This window comes from Oxyura jamaicensis, chromosome 2 (genome assembly GCF_011077185.1).
Source record: "Oxyura jamaicensis isolate SHBP4307 breed ruddy duck chromosome 2, BPBGC_Ojam_1.0, whole genome shotgun sequence".
In the NCBI taxonomy this organism is placed as follows: Eukaryota; Metazoa; Chordata; class Aves; order Anseriformes; family Anatidae; genus Oxyura; species Oxyura jamaicensis.
In genome coordinates, this window is record NC_048894.1 from 42,048,883 (window position 1) to 42,068,872 (window position 19,990).

Here is a 19,990-nt window from a genome sequence, read left to right on the forward strand (position 1 = left end):
GATCATCTGCAAGAGACGTGTATGTTCACCATCAGGCTTCATTAGTTTTGTTGTTTACACGGCTGCACTGGTGAATTTGAACAAAATTGTTTATTGGTTTGGTTGAATTCAGAGCTTTATTTTATTGTTTTTAAGGAAACTATTTCCTTGCTGTACCTCGCAACATTATGCCTGAAATTTCTTTAAGTTCAGACCTGGTCAGGTAAACTGCAAACAATATTGGTTGAAGTGGCACATAATCTCACACTGGGATCTCTCTATTACTCTGTGGTATCCCCAGTGTGTACGTGCTGACTAATAGCAAAGATTGACAAATAATTTTACAGACTAATCTCTCTTCTCATTTTCTACTAAATGTCTTGTTTGATATCTTGTGATGTAGGTTTCCTGGTTTTGACTTTACTATGAGAGTTGAAAAGAAAAAGAAGCTGCCAGTGAACGATTTAACAATTGTTAGTAATTCGTCATGATTTTTCCTACTTATAATTTAATTGTTGTTAGAGAGAACAGTTCATAAAGATTTTTTTTTTTTAAATGCTGCTTGCTGGTTAATGCAATCAATTTGATGAAAATGATCATTAGCATCACAAGCTGCAGCCTACATGTGTACTACTGCTCCCCCCTTGCAGTGTTCCACTGTTTTTAAAGATTGGAAGATAGGTGGGAGCAAAACAGTTTAAGTTATTTTTAGGTGACTTTTGCCCCTCTGTCCAATTATTTAGAAGTAACAGATGGACTCTGCTCTTTGTGCCTCTCATCCTTCATGCTCCTGAAGCCTTAAACCTGGAAAGGAAATGCAACCAAGAGACCACCGCTGGATCTACTGTCAGCTGCTCTAACAAAAGGGTTGATTGCTTTCCAGAGCAAACACTAGTGGAGGAGTATGGCTAACCTTCAGAGGAGAAGCAGCTGTCCTTTAGCTGTGTCCAAGGGCAGGTCCAGCTTCAGTTTGTGAGGATGGTTAGGGAAGACTTTCAGATCAGGGCTGGTGGCACAGAGCTGTTTGTCTGTGTTTTGTAAATGAGCTCCTGACAAAATGTTCTCTCAAACCTTTCACCTTTCCTATCTTTTACATGAAGGAGAACAAAGATGGCTGATGGATTGTTTTAATGACCTAAATGATGATTGTTCTGTTTGATAATTAACCATGCAAATCTGAAAGAAACAATTAGTGGATCAACAAAAACAGATCTGCAGGCTACATTTTGGGGAACAGCTGAGAAATCTTATTTGGCTATAAAGATAGGTTATGCTTTGTAATGAGGAACGGCAAGGCATTTTGCTGCAACTGTCATGGCAACTTTAGAGCTTCTTTATGTAGTCTAATTTAAAATGTATTTACCCTGTAGCAGTGAAATTGCAGTCTATGTGTGAATCATAAGAACTGGTGATGGAAAATACCTCTTGAACATATGGTCCAGTTCCTCAACAGATACGATTCAGGTTAACTCTGTCAACAAAGAGATTTTCTCTTCAATATTGGTCTGTTTGACCTGGGTCGTTTTCTGAATGTGGACTCTTTCTAGAGGCTCTTTTTTTTTTTTTTTTTTTTTTTTTTTTGGAGTTGATCTTGGCTAAGAATCTTTCTGTATTAGAGATCTCAGTATTTCAGTTTTACCTCAGCAGTTTGTGAGCTCTGCTATCCCCTGGATGGCTCTACATGTGCTCAGATAGCCATTGAATGCTGGTAAAATTCAATTGCATCACAGGTTCTCATGTTTTAGGATATAGATTATTTGCCTCCTGAGCAAGGTCTTGTTTGTACAAGTGCTCCTCTTTTGTTCAGTCATGATATGTTGATATTTGAAATCAAAATGTACTTTTGAGTATTTTTTTCCATTATTTTGTTAACAGTGAAAGTTACCTTCTGGTTTGTGAATGTGGTGCTGGAAAGACAATGGGACTTTGATGTGGGCAATTGCATTTAGCATGAGGTTCAGGGTGATACTTCTCCCAGCATTTGATGTTCCCATGCTACTCTGATGATCAGCTTTTTAGATCTAGAGAGAATTTTTTCAGGAATCTTGATATGTTCCTAGCAGCAACTAGTTCAGCTTCCCCAAACTCACTAAAGCTTGCATTACACTATCCTATCAGTAGTCTGGTATCCTACTGAAGAATTGTTTTTAAGTGCATGATGATCACCTTTAGTACCCTGCAGTTCTGCTGCTGTCTGGGAACATATTGTTGAGTAAACATCACAGTGACTATTAAGTGGGCTATCAGTTTTAACTGGTATTATTTTAATAAGCACCAATATTTTGCACATTTGGGAAGAAAGGAATGTTTAAAAAGCCAAGGGCCTGCAGATAACTTGCAGTAATACCAGGCCAGAACCCTAAGTCTGCTCTAAATGAAATATTCAGCTCTTCTAAGAAAGAAGATGAAATGGGGATAATGTAGGCAAAGGACTGGATAATGCAATTCTGTATAGGCTTTGCTTAGACTTTGTTATAAATCCACTGTTTCTTTTTTCAGCTATGGGGTTGTGAAAGATGGTTATTAATCTGGTAGGGAAAAATTTGCACAGGAGTACAAACTTGAGTCAAGCCTTCAAAAATGAAGGAAAAATGTAAAACAAGCTACTGAAAAGGCTGAAGTAGTGAATGTAGAAATCCTGTAGGTTTCAATGGAAACAAAATGTTGTGATCAACAACATAAGAAAGATTTCACTCTAACAAAATTGTTTGTGTTTTCTTTGCTACTAAGTGTGAAAGGTACTCAAATAGGAAAGCACCTGAACTGCAACGGATGAGTGACAGTGTCTCAATGGTTAAGACTGATTTGAATTCTTTAGCGTGCATGGGTTAAATGCAGATATTAACTGTATAGTTTCAAAATTAAAAAGGGAAAGCTATAATATCGTGGAGGTGGCTAACCTACCCATTCAAAGCTTCTCGAAGAAAAATGATGATCTGGCAAAGTACGGCAATGTATCTGTTCTGACTTAAGGCACACAGAATTTTTGTTCTTTGTTTGTGAACAGTGAAAATAGTAAGCAGCATTATGCAGTGTGCCTCCATAGCTGTGGCTGACTGCAAGGAGTGGGGGAAAAATGCCATTAATCCTTCCAGTGACTTTTAGATGGGTCTCCAAAGACTAGACAAAACTCTAAGCCACTTTGAACAACTGAGCTCTGTCTCCTGCAGTACAGTGCTTGCTTATCCTGCTAGAGATCAGGCTCTGCTTGTATCCATCTAATAGAAATATATTGAATCTTGCATGGAGCGAGAGCAGGACTTTGATCAATATTGCACGCACTTTATTTGAGGACCTACAGCAGAGGCCCTACACTTAGAAAAACAATTGAAGTAGGTCTTGGGAACACTTGACAGAATACATAAACAGATGATGTTATGGTCTCAGTGGAAATCTAGTTGTATTGAACTGAAAATAGACCATACAAGGAGAAAATTGAAGAATACTTAGTCCTTGTAGTAGGACACTATGCAATAGGCCCGCAAGCTTTGTTTGGATTCCTTTGGAAAATAAAACTACAACAAAATTATCTCCCTTGAAGGGTGTAGTACACCTCTGCACGCTACCCAAACTTCTGAAGGAGGAGTTGGTCTCACAAGTGAAACATACTGTGGGTATTTGATAATGAAATTTACAAGTATGAGTTGACCAGAATAGGAATTGCAGAAGTTATTCATGAGATCTCATGCTTCTTTAGGACTGGGGAAATGCAAATCCTAGGGTTAGTTCATCACTTGGCAAAATAAATATGTTAATTCTGAACTGCAATCACATGTGTTCCTTGTCCTGTGTGACAGGATGGTGCTGGTATCTAGTTGCTGCATATTGACAAAGCATGGATTGTGAAGCATTATCTGAGCTGGCTTGTCATCTCATGTTTGTATGATTTTCTCCATGTTGATTTTTATCTAGGAATGTTGTGCCAAAACACTTAATTTTCCAAAATTACTTTTCCAAAATAAGTGAAAATAGTGTTGTTTGCTATTTAGGCCAGCATAAACAGCCAGCTCAGAACGAAAGGCTTTCCATGCCCTTTGGCTACTTGCGTTCAGTTCTAGTACTCAGGCCCAAGTCTTTTATCACAGTACAATAGCCTGGCATCCCTTGTTTTCAGTTTATTTGAATAACTAAATTGCATTCTGAAGTACATACTTATTTTATTGTAAGTTTTACTCTCTTTGAAGTACGGAGTCTCCTCCTATCTTCTCCTTGATCTTGTTTCTTCTGTGATATTATTTCCCAGAAGGTAGGATCTGAGTTGTTCTATAGTCACTAAGCAAGAGTGGCAGCTTTTGCTGCACAAGCATGAATAAGAAATCCTGCCTATAATGGTGCAAAGCATCTGAAAGAACTGCACTAAGAAGTATGAGAAATAAAAAGCCATGTGTTTTGACTGGTATGGGAAGTTTGAAGTGGAGTCTTCTCATGCCACAGACAGGTTGTTACTTCTGTGCTAGAGCTGCTTCAGTTCCTCATGTTTAAGTTTGCAGTTTTTTGGTCAATCTTCGGGGAGGAAGAAGTAAGTCTAAATAAAAGCTATGTTTTTCAAGTCCTTTAAGTACTTGCCTATAGAGTAAAGCATCTGCAGAACCAACTTGGACTCTTTTGCTATTTTTCCCTTATTGTCCTTAATATGATCTTTCTTCAGAACCACTCCAATTTGGCTTCTGAATACCAGAAGTATCAGTGGGGCTGAAGAGCCACAGATAAACTCAGCCAATAATAGTTTGATAAACTATCAAACTTCCAACTTGGGCTTATACTTTGTCACTTATATTTTGGAGATGTTGATATGAAGCCATTCTACTAAAGATGCAGTAGCACTTGCAATCAGCAAGGAAAAAATGTTTAAAAAATCTTTTGTAGTCTAGAACTGACATAAGGGCATCTCTTGAGGGAAAGTGAGCACCTACCTGAGCTCCATCAAGGCATTGATAGATGCCTGGTTAAAAGTGGTATGGGTCCTGCAATGTACTTGGGTTTCAACATTAGAACTGGCTGGAATCCTTCACTGAAGGTGCCTAAAATAAATCAGAAAACTCACTAAATCCTCATAAGTCAAGTTGAAAGGTCCTTCTATGGATTAAAATTAATTTGGAAAATGTACAAAAATATTACCTTTTTCCACAGGAGTTCTAACAAATCAAAAATGCACAGTAGGCTCAATGGAACTGAGAGAAGTTGAAGTGGGTCTCAGTTATGCAGAGGCATAGAGAAGTGCACGGGGGAGTGAGATGAAGAGGAAATATGCCAGGTTACATAGATGAAGGTCCTAATCTTTTTCCTGCTCAAGAGTGTCAGTGGAATTATGACATGCAGTCCTCTGAAAATAGAAAGTAACAGTGTATTAGGGTTGAGGGAGAAGGACTGGAGAACAAAATTGCTGATGTCACTGTCATTGCATAAAACCAGGGTCTGCTGCCTTCTTGAAAACTGCTTGCAATCTTTTTCTATTCTTACTACTTTACTCCATCTCTACAGGATACAATGGAATTATAGGAAGCTATTAAATTTGATCAGGAGTAGGGAACACTTCTACCTCAGCAAAGATCAAGTATATTAGGCTGATTTAGTTGGAGAAAAAATGTAACATGAAAGAAGGTTAGCAGGAGTGTACAGAATCAGAAGGTTGGGGGGGTGGCGTGGATAGAACTAGTAGAGAATCCATCTCCTCCACTGTTTCTTAGGAGCCTGGAAGGTAGTGAGCAAAAGGGAGATTGTTCTGGTGAAACGAGTAAAGGACGTGGAGGGAGCTTACTGGTGCACAGCATTGTGGATGCAGAGAGTGTGGATAGGTTCAACGTGCTTAAAGATTTAATAATAATAATAATAAAAGCCTACTGAAGGATATTCAACATAATCATGTGTATCTAACTCTTGGCTCTGAAATCTGACCATTCAGAAAGGTCCGAATCTGGGATTATCCACTCTGGAGAAGTACCACTCCAGTCTTGCGGTGTTTCTTGTACCTTTTCACGAAGCAGCAGCTACCCTTCATCTCTGGAGGAGGATAGGGCCAACTTGGACCTTTACTCTGAATTGGTGCAGTCATTCTTTTGTCACTTAAATTCACATTTTGCCCCCAAAGTGACATTGTTTTAAGTTACAGAGAACAGCTTTCACATTTTGGGCTGACCGGTTCTTCCAGCACCTGCTGCAATGTGACAATAATCCATCACCACAACACAGTGTTCTTGTGTTAATACAGCAAAAAGAAAAGTAAGCGTTGCACAAATTAAGTCACAAGCAGTTTAAGACTTTCAACGTCAAAGCCGTTAATTCCCACAATGTTTATAGAGGACAGGTGAGATAAAGTCAGGAATCAGAAGGTTCTGGAGACATTTAGGGTTGGCTTACTAAGGCATATGGATCAGAGGTGGGATGCTGCTTAGCTTTTTTCCCCTTTCGTTGTAATCTGGTGCCTCCAGAGATGCGCTGAACAGGCTTGAGAGGAGGGGAAACACCACAAACTTTGCAGAGAGCTTTTCCTTGCTTCTTTGTCCTGCAACTTGTTGTGGTTTATTACTCAAAAATAAATACATAAAAGGTAACTGTAAGCTACATTATATATTATAGGAGAGCCAGCACTCCTGAGTTTGTCAGAGCCGACAGCTGCAGTTGCAGCTGACTAGCTCCTGAGGGAGGTCATTCCAGTCTCTGCCACAAGGAGGCAGAAGCACTAAATCATAAAGTACTTCTAAACCTGCTCTTTGGTACGTGTTTCAGCTTATTAAAACCACGCTTTGGAGGATCTATAGCTTCTTTCTAACATATATAGCTGATTGCAGAGGGAAATTTTGCAGGGGAGAATGCAAAGCATCAAACAAGTTCTTGTGTGTGTGTGGGGGGGGGGGGTTCATTTGATTTTTTTTTTTTTTTTTTTTTTTTTTTTTTTTTAAGTTATAAAAACATCTTGGTGACAAGTAAAATTCTCTGCCACCACCCCTGCCAGCAGTTATCTAACCATCTCCCACCCGTTGCATTTTACAGTCATCAGTTTTGCTCATTTCCCTTTGTAAAGGCAACTGTGAAGTCCAGACCTGTGACAGTGACACATTAACATTGCAGTAATTGTATTTTCAAACATGCTTGGCTTCCTGTTCAGCTAATATGTTGCTTACTCAGCTGCTTGTGGTAATTTAGAAACGCAGCATGGCATATTCTTGTTTCTGGACTACCTTCTTTGTAAGGATGTGGTCTGATTGCATTGTAATGATTCTCCCAGAGAAAAGCTATAGAGAATTCTAAAAAGCACGAGCAGTTTAATTGAGTCTGATCCCTACATAGTGCTACTGAATGTGAATGAAATCCCACTTGCGTCCCAGTGAACAGAGCATTGAAAGCTTGATAGTGGTTTATTGTATATGCTTTTCATATTCCGTAATGCATATAAAGAAATGGAGAAGGGGAGGCAAAGTTGAAAGAGAAAAATGGCATTTTGTCTGTAATTCAGCCTGCTTTGCTTAAGTATCAAAGTACATGTGGCAGAAAAGTCACTTACTTATCTGAAACAACTGTGGCTCAATACATACCTGGGCATAATGGAATTTGTTTAAGGAGGTGGTATCATCTGTAATGTCAGGTGTCTTAGCTGTTACCATCTGTGCTAAACTTTATCTAGCTGGCTGTGAATACAGATCCTCTGCGATGTGCTTTATAACCCTGGTCTCTGTTAGTGTGTTAGTTCACGCGTTGAAATTGTCTTGGAGGAGAAGTCTTTCTGACTAAAAATAATGTGTAAGGAAAACATCTTCTGCCCATAAGGGGATGTTGTGGTCTATTGTTAGAAGATGTATTACAGGTTAAAATTACAGATTATGACACTTCAAAGGTGCTTGCTGATGCTCTTGCAACAATCAGACGTAGTCATAATGTTTCTGTGGTTTAGTGTCTTACAAGTGAGAGAAGAAGGAAAAAAAGCATTTGATAGCATGTTGGCATCTTGGTAAAACACAGCAAATCACTTCACTGTCATCCAGCATGCTACCACAAATGCATATTGCTGAGAGCAGGCTGGCTTGCCCTAGTTCTGCTACATTGTGCAAGACTGGCACTGGTAACCTTCATGTGCTAACAGCACTGCCTTTGTATTTGTACAAGTGGCACACTGAGGGTACATCTTCACACAGCCCAAGAGTTGAATTTGGGATCACATCATCTAGCTCCTGCTGTAATTAATTAATTGTATTGTCCATCTTCATGTGTTAATATACAATGAGACTGTGTGCAAGGTAGTTGAGTAAAAAAAGCATCAGTGCGTTTGCATGTTGTTAGGTAGTGTATGCGTCAAAGGGTGGCTACACACTTAAGTGGAGAGAGATCAAATTTTTTTTGAGCTTTATGGAAGTTGTGAACTGAAAATAATCATATGCTTCTACAATAAAGTCCAGTTCCTGACCTAAAATTATTTTCCTCTTTTCACCTTATCAGATCAAATGCAGCTCTTGTTTATTGTATTCAATGTTAAATGCTAAAAGGGAGATAGCCAAAGCAGTTTAATATCCAGGCGCTCTCCTTTGCTTTATACTTCCTCATGCTTTTATCAAGTGCTTCCAGGAAAAAATAATCTCAGTGCTATGTGGTGTTCTGCCATAGGCCTTGCATATTGGTAAACTTGTCTCCTCTGATGCATCTGTCAAAAACAATATAAAGAATGTAGGATGAATCCTCTATATACACAAACAGCTTAACAACTAGTAAGATTTATGTTATTTTGTTTATGTAAACTTGACATTTATCTTTTTTTTTTTTTTTTTTTTTTTGGTAATTGCTTAAACTTTTTGGCAATTCACCTTTTTCCTGCTGTATTTAGGAAGGTTGTTCTTGCACATCTTAGAGCTGCACAAACCATTGTACATATTTGGCAGATGGTGGAGGACGTGTTGCTGTCACATAGGAGCTGCCTAAAACACTGCAGCAGAAGAAGAAATGAGTGTTATCAGCTTTTTCCATTAAGAATGGCTTGCCACACGTTTTCCTTCTTGTCTTGAATAGCCATAACAACTTAACTGCCTATTCAGTTTTGTCGTTTGACTGACTTCTGTATTATGGAAATGATGTGTGATATGCCTGACTTCCCATTTCCAGGTAAATCACACACAGACAAGGGAACCCAGTTTACTCTAATGATACTTCATGCTTTCAGATATCATGGCTGAGCAAATGGTCCATTGCCTTGATTACAGTGGTCACTGAGGTAATGTCTGACAGGTTTTTTTAATTCCCAGTTGTCTAGATAATAGCCTGTGATAATGATGTTATTGTGTGCTTTTTGTAGTGAAACGGGTGATTCCTACTTTGCCTGAAATTCTGCTGCATGTCACAGCATGGCTGGAGCCCCTTGCTTAATCTGCATATCCCGGCACATACCACAATTCTGCAGCAGGGCTCAACACTCATGGCCATGTCTGGGGAACCCACTTATATCTTTAGGTCCTCCAGAGAAATGTTTCTATTTCAGAGCAACTCCTACGTTCTTCTGAGATTTTTTTTTTTAAGGACACAGACAAAGTGTTTTGTCTCATTATGTGCAACACTGAAGTATTTTTCAAATCACCTTGAGACCTTCACACAAATGTTCTTGTGTGAAGTTTTTCTGCAGTGTCTGGTGATTACGGAGGTAGAATTGATATAACTTTTGCCTTTATATTTGGGGATGGGATTGGGTGGGTTTTGTCCAGCTGTTCCCTTGAAGTGTTCTGAAGCTTGGTTGGTTTAAGAATTCCTTTTGGTTTGGATGCTGTTTATCTCTTACAAAGAGTGTCTTATAAAAGCTGTATATCCCTTTATTTTTTTTTTCCTTGTAATTCTGCTAGTGGTGGCTTTGCCTTAAAGTCCTCTCTGTCTGTTCGCTATACTTCCTATGCACAACTTCTCACTCTTGATTAAGATTGCAATAGTATGATGTGAGTTTAACTATTGGAGAGGCCTCTTGTTTCCATTTAGGTGATTCTTAATTTCCTCAGAAGAAGTGACCCTGGTATGGAAGCTATGGATGCTGGCTGGTTCCGTTTCCTTACTCCCAAGAATTTCAGGACAGGGATAGCTTTTTAGCACAGCTGTCGATGAGACTCAATGAGACACGACTGTTTCTGACTGCTAGAAGACTGCAGCACAACTTGCAAAGTTGAACACTTCAGAGGATGCTTTTACAGCTTATGAAGTTAAATAACCATTGAATTGACTTAATGTTTTTGGGGAAAGACGTGTGTTATAATGCTTGTATTTTTCAGATAACAGTAACTTTTGTGTGGATAGCAAGCATATGGTCCCATGGTGTGGTAGCTGTGCTTTCAATCAGATGTTTATACTGTTCTGTGTTGTGTTTTATTTCCCTGGCTCTTTCTAGCAAACAGGTGAAGATGTAATTCTGATCTCCCTTGCTGCCTCTGGAGTCATTTACTTGTGTTATCTATTTTGTGCCTGCTACACACAAACGTGTCCTTGGTGTTGATAGTAGTCTGTGATTTAAAACCACTCTAATTCTTTTTAGTTTTGTCATATGCATAAAATATTTCATCTTCTGGGACTGCTTGCTTTCTTGCTGCTGTGTGTTTTCCCTTGGTTTGCAAGGCAAGGTATAATTTTCTTGTCAGAGTTATTAGATTTGATTCCATATGCAAAGCCTTTCCTATGAACTTTGTCATAGCTTTTCTATATTGTACTTATTTGTTACATTTCTGTTTAATTTTTTTTTAACCTTGTATTTTGTGCCAGCTCTGTATTTTTCATTCTTTTTATGCTTTTCCTGTTATACTTAATGAATTATCTGTATGTTTGCTTCCACAGCTTCCTGGGCTTCATTGTGAACTTGTTCGGTGACATTTCTCATCTATCTAATTCTTAGTAGAGTTAATGTAGTCTCCTCAAAGTTCTGTCTCTGCAGCTATATATCCCTTGTCTTTATTGTCGGTCAGAAATTATTTTCCTGAGGTGTTCATTATGATAAGTTCTGATTGTGCTGTGGCTATGCAGGAGCCCTGAAGGTCAGAAGATGGTCTCCTCAGCTACTGTGCATACAATCCTCCCTCCTACACTTATTGTGGACAGTGCCCTCATCTCTTCCTTTTTTCTCAACCTTTGGTGTAAGTCATTCAGCTATACCTCCTTTTATTTGACCCTGGGTAGAGCTGTGTCTTCAAGTAATGTCCTGTATTAGTATACCTGGGAGGTTGCCTCTTCAGGGTTCCCTCCTGCTACTCCTGGAAACAGGTAGTTGTGCGTGGTGATGTTTTTTCTTCTTTTAACTTGTCCATCACTGTGTGGCTCTGGCAGATTTCTCACCTGGTATTTTGTTGTATGTTTCTCAAATTCACATGGATGCTTTCATTGCCTCTATTGCTTAGGAGCAGAGTGCAATTTATGGTGAGCACTTCAATCTTGCACTAAATAAGGCTGGTTGCACTGCCTCCATTTCAGGAAAACCTTTAAGACCCTAAAACCTTCTGTGGGTCCTTGGAGGGGCATCCCTGGAAGGGCAAACTTTCCTCTTCTACTTCCTACTTACCATCTGGAGGTCATCTGGCCCATCATGACTTCAAATAAAGTAGGAGACCAGTGTGATGGCGGTTTTGGTGCTAGTGATAGCTCTGCTGCTTGATCAAGGTGAAGAGTGAGTAAGAGAAACTGTGCTCTAAAGCTCTGTGGGAATTTCCAATTCTTGAATCTTCCACAGAGGGAGGTGGGATCTCTAACAAAGACTTGATAATGTTTATTTATTTATTTATTCATTTTTCCTCAGACGTGTTCCCTTTGGCAAGTAGGACAAGACTAAGTTTAAAATGGAGGCCGGGAGATCAGAAATCTTCTCATGACCATGTGTTGGTTCTTCTCCCAGTCCTTTCTTGCTTTAGAGATATGTTGAAATGAAGTCCCAAGTTTTGACACTCAGCAGCTTGCTTACTTACTCAGTGTAAATGATGGGATATGATAAAACCTCTTAAAGGGAGAACCTGTCCTATATTTCTGGAGGTTCCTTCTGACAGGTTTGCAATATCCAGGTGGAATTATGGAAAGACTTGCCAACTCTTTCTCAATGACAAATTACAACTAGGGGTCCTGGTAACAAAGTCTCACAAGAGGAAGCTTGAACGGATTGGGATCTTAAAAACAATTTATCTGATTTTTCTTCTATTCTTCCCTTGCTCCACTAGTAGTAGACATGAAAGCTCCTGCTTGCCTTGATGTCCTCAGCAGGAAATTTACAAATTTACCAACTGATAATGCTTTGGAATGCACAAGTTTTTTGTGCTTTAAAACAAAAACAACAACAACAAAAAAACACCACCACCAAAAAAAATCAAAACCTACGAACTCAAGCATCTTCCTCATTTCCTCAATTACCTGTTAGACACCTGCAACTGCTTACCATGCAGAAGGGCCTGGAAACTCTTCTTGTCTCCTTTCATCTTTGCCTGCTACCAATAAGTCCTGCTTATGGTAAAGAGCAGAGGCTGATCAGGTGCACTTTGGAGACATGATTCTCCAGATTACTTGAGAAGGTAGAAGGCAGCGAGTGAAGTATTTTGTAAGGTTTCTTAGAATTATTGGCATTCCTCTTTGTTGTTTAAATGGTTTTAGAAAACTCCTGTTATGACTAAATGGGGCTACCCTTGTTGTCCCTTCCATCCATCCCGTTAATAATTTTAAAGGTTTGGGGGATCTCTTTCCTTTTGCCAATGAAAGATTATTTTAGTGATGAACGTATCTTCATACACATCAATCTATTCTGACAGATCTTGTGTGACATCAGGTGTTGTCTTTTGTTGCAAGTTTGCACCTTTTTCAGAACTCTTAATTCCTTGCTTCTAGCATGCCTGTAGGAGCTGCCTGGGCTTTCCCTCCCTTTTCATGTTTAACATGTGTTAGAGGCGAGATAGAGAAATGTTATTTATTTATTCCTGTATTTATTTTGTGGTCCTCTTTTTTCAGCTACCTTCTGAAAGTACTGTTCCTGGAAAACTAGTTTCCTCTATTAATGTTTTACCTTCGTTCATGTGATTCTGGTGACTAAATATTGGTCTTGGTTTTATTCTTATTGTTTGCTTTTTTGGGGGGGTGGGGGGGGCAGGGTGGTCCTCTTTAATTCAGGTAGCAGGCTGCATGCATAAAAGAGTGGTTGTGTCTGCTTCTGGCTTGCTTCTGGTGCAGTAATTTGTTTTGGCTTTAACATGAGATGTTTAGTGTAGCACCCTAGCAATATATGCAATATTGGTCTGTCTGTGATTGAGCTATGAAGGTCTGATCTTGCAAGTGTTCAGATATATGCTTAACCTTATGGTCCTGAGTAAACTTACAGGCTTGATTGACATTATTGGCAAACACTAAAGTCAGGTCTCTTCCCTGCATATGTTCATGCTGAAAGCAACCTATTTTTTCTGCACTGACTTGGTTGCTATATCACAGTTAAAAGCTAGCCACTTTGCTTTTGTGGTCCTTCCAAAGCATGCTAAGATACGTGCATAGATACAAATCATTTACTAGTTAAAAAGGATAACTTTTTAGACAAGACCAATTTAACTTGAAAACCACAACCATGGCTCTTCTGTATGATTTAATTAAAAGTTTGCTGACTTGGAAGATATTTGTCAGAAAGCTTGCTATTTCTCATATAGTAGCCTTAAAGTTAGTGGGGTTAACTGACAGTTGTAGCAACCAGAAGTAAAGAATCTGTGTTCTACGCTCTTCTTTTGATCGGGTAGTATGCTGCATTAGTCATAAATACTGATACTTACAACTTAGTATTTATTCACAAGTCTCTCAGTTGCTCTTAAGTATTTACTTTTAGGGAATAATTGGTTTCAAGGAGCATTAGGAAAAAAGATTATTGGTTTAAAGGCTATGAATATTTAGTACTTTGAGCAGAAAGACTTTGATTTATACTAGGAATGACTGGAAGTAAATGGGAACGTGCACTCTTCAGCATGTGCTCTCATGGATGTTTCCTTTGGTAGCCCAGGTGGAGGCAGAATTTCTCTGTGTACTTCTAGGGAACTTGAGTGTAAACTAGTTGCAAACTTCCACTCAGACTTCGTGCTTGCACATCAGAAAGTTACAATGCTTTACAAGGTTTTGGTCTTCATAAAAAAAAAAAAAAAAAAAGGTTGTAATGTGAAATGGCACAAGGGCTTTGAATTTGGACTGTTACATAAAGCAAACAAAAACACCACAGCTTTGAGAGAAAACCTTGAATGGTGCCTTCTGTCATTTACCTTGACTTCAGCAACACTTTCTGGCATAGTCTCCTGTAATGCTCTTTATCCCAGTTAGGGATGGGTGGTTAACAAGATGGGTAAAAACTAACCAGTTGGATGATCAGGTGTAGAAGCTAGATCCAGGTGGGGTTGTACTCTGCCCAAGAAGACTGAGGAAAGTAACATGGGTTTGTATCAGGACCTTTCCTGTTTGACATCTTTATCAGTGACTTGCAGAAGATGATGAAGGGCACTCCTGTGTTTGCAGATTACACCAATTGAAGAGAATTGATTAATACACTCAAGGGCTGGACTGACATCCAGAGGGAACTAGAAAGGCTGGAGGAGCAGGCTGTCAGGAACCTTATGAGGGTCAATGAGGGCAAATGCAGAGACCTTCAGCTGGGAAGGAAGGAGCCTTGCAATGACAGGCTGGGGCTGCCTGGCTGGGCAAAAGGCCCTGGGGGACACAGCAGACTGTGAGCTGCAAAGAAGTCAGCAGCAAAGTGTGGTGGCCTCCTGGGCTGTAATAGTAAGAGCAGAGTCTGTAGATCCAGGGAAGTGCTTATCCACCTCTATGTAGCACCCATGAGACCAGAGAGGTTGTGCAGTCAGGCATCCCTGGAGGTTTTCAGGACCCAGCTGGATAAAGCCCTGTGGAAGCTGGTCTGAGCTCACAGCTGGCCCTGTTTTGAGCAGGAGCCTCCTGTGGCCTGACTTGAATTTTCCTATGATTCCTATGACTTTTTATAACAAAATCAAGGTCCACATGAAATATTTACTTTTCTGTAGAATATTTTTGAAAGTGCTCTTGTTTATTTAGGAGCCTGTCATATTTTGATTTAAGATTCAGGAATAATTATCTAATCTCCAAAGTAGTTATGGATATAAATTTCAAATTCAGTAAGCTTAAAGTTTAGTATATTGATAAGTACAATAAACAGAAAAGTGAATTTAATAAACTGGTAGTAATCTGGCCAGAAACACAGTAAGCTCTACGTTATAATTCATGCAGGTTCTTCCATGGTACTTGTCATCAGACACTGCAAACTATGCTTAGAGTGTACATACCAAGTCAGAAAAAGCATCCAAGGTTACCTACTCTCTGATGAGCTTAGAGGTTGACAACTGCATTAGCAGCTTCCACTATGTCTACCATTTATCACATTTTACAAAATGTTCTCTACTGTTAGGGATAGGTTGCTGATGGGTTGCTTTAACCATTAACCAAGACTGTATTGTCTTGGTTGATGCATTTCCCTTCTCATAGATTTATGCTTTCACATTTTAGATCAATCCTCTGGCACATTTCACTTAAACTAGTGGAAATTAGAGACATTCTCAATAAAGTTGGAAAATAATCAAACTTTTTTTAAGTAGGAAGCTTCTAATATGCCATGTTAGGTGATGAAATGCAAGAGCATCACTCTTGAAAATCTAGTGACCTGCCTTTTGAAGTGCAAGTTCACTGACAGCACAGTGACAAAAGCTTTAACCCCATTATCCTCTTACAGTTTCTCTCAGAAGTGTTAACACTTGCTATCTTAGCAGTAAACCTGCTGCTAATTATATCAGCCTTGCAGTGGACTGGACTATTAGCCTAGCTAAATGATGGCTAAATCTGTGATTACTATCAACAATGATCATGCTTTCAGGACATTGGTTGTTATCCAGTATGAGCTAACTGGGTTTTAAGGGCATGACTTCTCTGAAAATTACATTAATCAGAGGAAGGGCATGTTCTGTAACTTAGAGCTGTTTTCAGTCTCTATAGGTTATCATACTAGATTTATGTGTCAGGTTTGCATGGAAGATTTCCCATAAATTTTAATCCTGATCTGAATATAATCAATATAATCTGAATATAGTCAATGTAATAAAGAGTTTCCTCCTAATAACTAATATAAATCTCCCTCTTTGAATATAAAGCCATTCCCCCTTGTCTTATCACTGCATGCTTGTGTAAAAAGTCCTTCCCCAGCTTTTTTGTAGGACCTCTTTAAGTACTGAAAGGCTGCAATGAGGTCTCCACAGAGCCTTCTCTTCTCCAGGTTGAACATCTCCAGCTCTCTCAGCCTTTCTTCATAGGAGAGGTGCTCCAGCCCTCTGATCATCCATCCTCATGGACCTCCACTGGACCTGCTCTAACTGATCTACATGCTTCTTGTGCTGGGGGCCCCAGACCTGGGTGCAGCACTCCAAGTGGGGCTTCACAAGGGCAGAGCAGAGGGAGACAATCACCTCCCTCGCCCTGCTGGCCACTCCTCTGATACAGCCCAGGATGCAGTTGGCCCTCGGGGCTACAAGTGCACACTGCTGGCTCATGTCGAGCTTTTAATCCACCAGAACCCTCAAGTCCTCAGAGTTCTTTCAGTCTGTCCTCATGTCTGGGATTGCCCTGACCCAGGTGCAGCACCTTGCACTTGGACTTGTTGAACCTCCTTAGGTTCACGTGGGCTTACTTCTCAAGCTTGTCCTTTGGATGGCATCCCTTCCTTCTGTTGTATCAACTGCACCACACAGCTTGGTGTCATCTACAGATTTGCTGAGGGTGCTCTCAATCCCATTGTCTATGTCACTGATAAAGATATTAAACAGCACTGGTCCCAAGACAATTCCAAATCTCCTATGGGAGCTGCCTGCTCACCTATAAACAATGTCAACCTTTTGGGTTGCCTTTGTACTCTGTACTGTACACTTTATCAATGACAAGTTACTACAGTATCAGGCTGAATTGTTGGGAAAAATAGCACTGAAATGTCTTAATGTAGGAAGGCAGTTGATTATCTCTTAGCCACTTCACACACACAAAAAAAAAAAAAAAAAAAAAAAAAAAGCCTGTAGCACTAACTCATGAATTTAGCAGTAGGGCCTTTTTCATATTTTGGTTTGCTCCCTGAATAAATCAAGCAGAGCCTTTAAGGAAGTATAATGGTGGCAGCACCATTATTTGTTATAAATTTTCTGCTGCTGAATAAAAGGAGAGAAATTCAATGTGAAACCTATGAAAATACAAAATGATAAAAGCAGGTATTTGGCTCTGGAAATTGTTCCCAGTTATTCCCAGCACTGGGGATTTATTCCTAGGTTATATTTCATCCGTAAGTGTGTGGCTGCTGTTTTTCTTGAAACTGTGATCTGCCCACCATCATCTGCAGGCCAGTTTTGTCCCTCTTGGATTTTAGCAAGTATGTGATGCTGTTGTAGCTGAATTTTACAGGGCTTCCCATGATGAGCATTACAGGCTCCTGTGAGAAGAGATTGTGAATGAGACTTGAGTGGCTGAATCTTGGCAAGCCCCGGTGGATCCTGTTAGAGATCAGAGGAGTAACCCACAAGCAAGGACATGGAGTAAACAGCGATACATCTGTCAGCAGCCAGCTGATGAAATCCGTGCTCACCGTATGGTTGGGAATGAAAGAAAATATTTTCATCGCCGTTTCACCTCACTTGCACCTCATATACAGCCTCTAGTAAAAGAATGTGAACACTGTTGAATATAGGCTGCTCTGTTAACAAGAGACCCTGCTATGTATGGATATATGGTATGGGTATTAGTGCACTGCAATGCAATGTGTCTACTTTGGCAGTCTCTGGGAGAAATGCGACCAATGCTGTCTTCATTCCATTAAGTTTTCTCTAGTAGGATAAAGCCAAAGTCAAGAAAAAGGAATTGCTCAATGAAGAGCACAGTAAGAGCTCAGGTTTTGCTATTAGGACATTGAAACTTTTTTAGAAAGGAAAAGTATATAAATTGTTCTGAGTATGGAAAATACATATTTAATGTTTATTTTACCTTTTTAAACCAATTTTAAGGAGTTGCTATTAAGTGTATGAGTTTTCTTTTAATTCATAACAGTGAAAATAGGCCCTGGAGGCTTTCTACATATATCCTTTTTTTTTTATGGTAATATTTAGTCAAGGACCATAGAGTAAATTAACAAAACCCAAGTTGTCATTTAATTGTAGGTATTGATTTGTGTGAATGGTAGTATTTTTTTGATGATTTCTTTAGGCTAGTCTAACTTCAAGTGCTCCAAAGAGAAAAGAACATGGAAAATGAGTAACTGGTCTTGCCCTTATGATAGCAGGAGGAAGGGAGCAGAGATCCTGCTATACAGGCACTCCTTGGTAGGTTATGCTGCAAAAAGCAGGTAGGACTTCACCCAGTCACACTCCTGCAGCCCAGAGTACTCTTCTCTGCTGAGCAGACACTAAGTACACACTAATTTGATACTCGATACACAGGTTAACTGTTTCAAGGCTAGTTTTAACCTTCTGCTTTGTGAATGGGGAAAGTCATAAGACTGTGCCTAGAAGCATATCTGGTGGGGGGGGGGGGGACACAAACAAACAAAAACTTTCCTTCCAATGTTGGTCTTAGGTCTACGCTGCTTGGAACAAGTGTTGTTTCAACCACAGATAAATGCAGAGTGTGTCCTAGGTTGCCCCTATGTTAGCGTTTTTGTTCTGAGCAGTGGTGCGACTTTGGAGTGAGTATTCTAAAACGCTCCACTGGCTTGATTTGCAGTGTGGTTTTGGTGTGCATGGATTAGATCCCTTTCGGAACAAAATTAGGTTGTATATCCACTTTACGCATCTAAGCACATTTATTAAAAATTTAGGGATGTAAATGTCTGAACCCGTAGTGCATGCAGCTTGAAGTCCAAGTTTCACAAGTGAAGCCTGTTATACCTATGTCTGGTTGGCAGCAGATCTGGAGGCCAAGCAGATCAGGTGGTGAAGCTGATATTGCCATACCAGAGCACGATGTCAGCATCCTACTGTTTCCCCTCTGGGGTAATAATGAGGTGGTAATTTAATAGCAGACTGCGTATTCTGGGCAGGAAACAGCATACCGCTGTAGTTCTAAAGCTCTTCACTTGTGAAAGTTGTAGTCGTTGCAGAAAAAATACATATGCAAAATGCTCATTGTAGCACAGATGCATGAATAACAATGTTTGGCTTCCTATTTAGTACCGATGGATTTAAATTAGTTTTGCAATTAATCAGTCCGGTAGCAATAGTCCTTAGGGGTGCTGGAGAGTGATGGAAAGCCCTAAATCATATGACCACTGTGTGAGGCTCAGAAGAGCCTGCACAGAGATGTGCCATGAGCTGTGGGTAGAAACAGCACAGAGATTAACTACAAGCCTTTGCCCCAACAGGGCTTTGGGTGGCAACTTCGGTTTACAATATCTACAGTAACCAATTTTTTATTATGAAAACACACTTTAAGTTTTTGGATTTGGCCTTACTTCTCCATGACTGAGATCTTCCATTGGAGATTTTGATCTTCTGTGCTCACTGCTTTTCCTGACCAAGGGGGACCTGCAACTGATTTGCATGTATTTATCAGGACACAGAGAAGAAAATGAGCATTGTTTTCTGCACACACTGGCCAGGACAGACCATGCTGCAGCTGTGTGGGAGAAAAACATGTATCTGTACAGCCTTCCCCATCCACATTAGGGTCCCTGAACCCCAGAAACATAGAGGGGGACTTCCTGCATTTTAAGCCTCATCTTCTTTCCTAGTGAGCTCTTCCAACAACAGTACAAGACTTAAAACACCCCATAGCCCACCATAATCTTTCATATTTCCTCTGAAAAATGTACAGTGGGTGTCCAGCCTGTGTTTTTGATTGTGACTTCTATGATCATGGATGTGGATGCACCTTCTGGCACCAGGAGAGGTTATGAAAACATCAGAGCTGGTGGGAGCCAGATTTTTCATACTAATTTTTGGGACAATTAAAAAATTCCAAAAAGACTAAGAACAAAACTTCAAGATCTCTTATGAAAGATCTATTCCCCCCT

At 39.8% G+C, this 19,990-nt stretch overlaps 1 protein-coding gene and 1 long non-coding RNA gene across 12 annotated transcripts in view; one reads left to right on the forward strand and one right to left on the reverse strand.

Moving 5' to 3' along the window:
- Positions 1–19,990, forward strand: part of RBMS3 (RNA binding motif single stranded interacting protein 3) — a 708,203-nt gene that overhangs the window by 112,510 nt on the left and 575,703 nt on the right. The gene's annotated exons all lie outside the window — the stretch shown is intronic.
- On the reverse strand, positions 776–12,343 carry LOC118161270. The gene is made up of 3 exons (XR_004747922.1): positions 12,333–12,343; positions 8,594–8,597; positions 776–1,007 (listed from the first exon to the last, which is right to left on the reverse strand). It is a non-coding gene; the product is annotated as an uncharacterized LOC118161270 (long non-coding RNA).